This window comes from Odontomachus brunneus, unplaced genomic scaffold (assembly GCF_010583005.1).
Source record: "Odontomachus brunneus isolate Ranch 3 - 2012 unplaced genomic scaffold, Obru_v1 Obru_scaffold_268, whole genome shotgun sequence".
NCBI classification, from domain to species: domain Eukaryota; kingdom Metazoa; phylum Arthropoda; class Insecta; order Hymenoptera; family Formicidae; genus Odontomachus; species Odontomachus brunneus.
Window position 1 is genome coordinate 257,933 of NW_022639718.1, and position 3,665 is coordinate 261,597.

Below are 3,665 nucleotides of genomic sequence, written 5' to 3' on the forward strand. Positions count from 1 at the left end.
TACACCACCGCTGTTAGAGTTAAGAGACTGCAACTTTTGTACGCACATATAGCATAAGAATATTCGCGAGACGAACTCGCTTAGGTACGAACGTTCAACGTGACATCATCGCGACGCTACGCATCACGCCACCGAGAACGGCGTCCGGTCCCCCGAGCTTATCGGAGAGATAAGCCGAGGCGTAGAGACTTCCCTTTGCTACCGGCCGACTCGAGACCACCGTGCCTCTACGGAATTCGGCGCTGCGGCCCGACCGCCGTCGGAAACCGTCGGAACCGTACGAAGCCCCCGTTGGAGCCCTATAAAAGGCGCGCTCCCGGCGCGCTCCCCGCTTTTCGTTCGAGAGTTTCCCAGCGCCTACACCGTCTCGTCAGCACAGCTTTTGCTCGAGACTTTCCCCGACTGCAACACGCTAGCGTAGGAGCGCTTCCCCGTCCGAGGACATCATACATTCTCGCTATAAATTCAAGTCTACGTTCGCGCAGCTGCGTGAACATTTTATCGGGAGTTCTATTTTATTGAAGCCAGCGAGCTCCACTTATCCCGAGAATCTCTACGACCGACCTGCGTGCGGAACTGCAGCGACAGCGTACCCAGGCAAATTCAATCACGACCAGCGGATCCCTACAATAAGCGACCGTGAGTCTAATACTTCCCCTTTACTCTCGAACTCTAGACCGGTAGGATCCGAGCGACCACCTATCGTTAAACTATTATTATTCTCAATACATTTATAACACTGATTCCTATATTGTCATTTATTTTACGTTATCGTATATTCTATATTCTTGTATATTGTATTATTGCATTACTACTCTGATTTTTATATCAATACTCATTCCATATTGTCAATTGTTCTATATTTCTACATATTATTCTTAATACAATTATTATTCCAATTCTTATATTGTCATATATTACCTATTGTCATTTACTACATATTGTCATACATTCTATATTCTTGCACATCATATTAACCAGCTTAAACGCCGTTATTGTACTCGCTCTCAATTAAATTACGATTATCATATTACTGCTCTCTCCCTTTAAGAACGATCTATATCCAATACATCCTTTACACTCTGGCAAACCTTACATACATTCTTTGGTCTCGATGCTTCACTGGCACATGCGTCAGTCGTAAGCCATACGCTTTTACACACATTCCTTCAGAGTTGCGGTGTTCTCGTGACACCATAATACTGCTTGTGTACCAGGTAGCGTTTACCGCTCTTAGTCACATTATTCTCGCTTGCTAAGTCTGAGCTCTGACAGTTTCGGTAGCATCTCACGAGCGCTCCGGAGCTTAATTAATCACAGCGAATTGCGAAGTACCGCGTGAAGGCCTCCTGACTGACAAGTCGGTCGAGACCTGATCGAGACTTTGACAGATCCATTGCAACTAGGATCTTATTATACAAAAATCTTGAGAGACCAGAGACAATATCATTGCTTACACCCATACCTTACCTTCTTAATCGTTCTTACTGAGGTTTCCAATTAAAATCAAATCAAGTACAGCGTGGAACATTTTATTCAATATACTAGATGCCGAAGAGATGCGGCAAGAGGTATAGAGAGCGACTACGCAGGTGGATATCGCGCACCGCGGAACAGCGAACACCTGTCTCCGTCGTGCCTAATTCTCCAAACCCTACGGAACGAGGGTATTTCATTATTAATTCGAACAATTATTATATTGAGGTTCGCGCCTCATTGAAACCATTATCGTCAGGGCCCGTCGCGCCGACCGTCCCCGTTATTAAAGAGGAACCTACATATATCGAATTAAAGCCAAGGGACCAGCAGGTGCCGAATTCAAATTTAGATTTAACTAGTAGCGAGCAAGCAGTAGTTGACGCGCTAGTGAGTGTACTGACAGACAACGAATAAAACACGTTTCAAATATTAAATCCATTTCATTCTTCGAGAATCGCATTCTACAATCCAATATTATTCAAGATACATCCTTTTAGTATTTTTCCTCGATTCCTTTTATTTAGTAGACTTTCCCTTATTGCAAAATCACGCCCTCAAGGCATTCAGTCTACATTATTAGCATTTTCAGTACAATTCCAGAATCTTATATTTTTCTTGTTTTCAATTCTTTATTTCTTACTCCATTTGCATACATCAATCAGAATCATTTTACATTATATTTCTGTTCTACTACTTATTACAATTTAACTATTTTTCATAGAAAGTTATTACTTTCAAGTCATTTTACTCTCATTACACATAAACGCACACTTAAATAACTTCCTCTCGATGCACCGCTCTCTACCAGCCCTGGCTATTGTCGGTGAATGCAGGCAGGCCTAAAACAAAAGAGAGCAAACTTTTCTTGTGTCTGAGTGGTCGCAAGGGACGTTACACCGGTTGCAAAGGGAAGTCTCTACGCCTCGGCTTATCTCTCCAATAAGCTCGGGGAACCGGACGCCGTTCTCGGTGGCGTGATGCGTAGCGTCGCGATGATGTCACGTCGAACGTTCGTACCTAAGCGAGTTCGTCTCGCGAATATTCTTATGCTATATGTGCGTACAAAAGTTGCGGTCTCTTAGCTCTAACAGCGGTGGTGTATGCTCCTATACAGTTCGTTACAAAATATACTTCTACTATTCCGTTCGTCACGTATGGCTTTCCATTGGCTAATTATTAGGTGATGATTTATATTTCCTTTAACGGATAAAAGTCTACTGGAGGACTGCTGCCACCAGCTTTTTATGTAATTTTGGTTTAAGCCGTCTCTGACGATTGAATTAGTAGGATTCGCGGCTGAAATGAAATATCTTATAGTCTACTTCTCAGTTTAGCATAAATCGGCCTCAGGTTAATGCAACATCTAGCGGCGTGAAAATTTAGAGATTTTTGGGGCTGGGACGTTACACCTCCCCCCTTTTAAAAACAAATTCCGATGGTTTCGGAGGGATTTGTTCTAAATCTGAGATACGCTTATTCAATTTGCGGTATGAAATAGTTTATGACGCGGTTATATTAAGTGGGCTATTGGGTGGGGCTGTGGCGGTGGTTTGTTGTCCGTTTCTTATAGCAGTTGGCTGAGTTGAGACTGGTCGGGATTCCTCGTCCATGTTCTGCGGGTTGCTGTCGGGATTGTTTTCCGGGTTTGGCTGCCTTGGTTTGTGTGCGAGATGGATCAGTAGGTGGGTGATTGAGCTCCATATGGCTCCCAAAAGGTGTAGACTGCAGCCATATACTGTGTGTAGAGCGTATCCGTGGATGGCGGTATCTATAATAATTTTGATCACACGGATTATTATAAATATTCCAAGTATTCCCGCGGTTGCAGATCCGAATGTGATGAAGCCTCCCCAGAGTTTTGATGCTGTACTCTGGGCTATCTTATTGAGGGTGTCCTCGTCCATAAGATTATACATAGAAATAGTTCCATCGCCGTGTGAATAGCCGGTGATGCCTCTCGCGACTGAGTTCAGCAGGGCTGGTTTTTCTGCCAGGAACATGATATGGTCGCGGAGCTTATTGATGTCGTCCTGGTTATAAATTCCGCTCGTGGCGAGGGATCCAGGTGTTAGATATTTCCATGATATTTTTGTCAGCGGCTGAAGTTGTTGCGGGGCGACTTGCCGTATGTGTGGATCAGGTGTTAGCTGGATCCAGGTGTCTTCGATATGGTAGAGGGTGGGTAA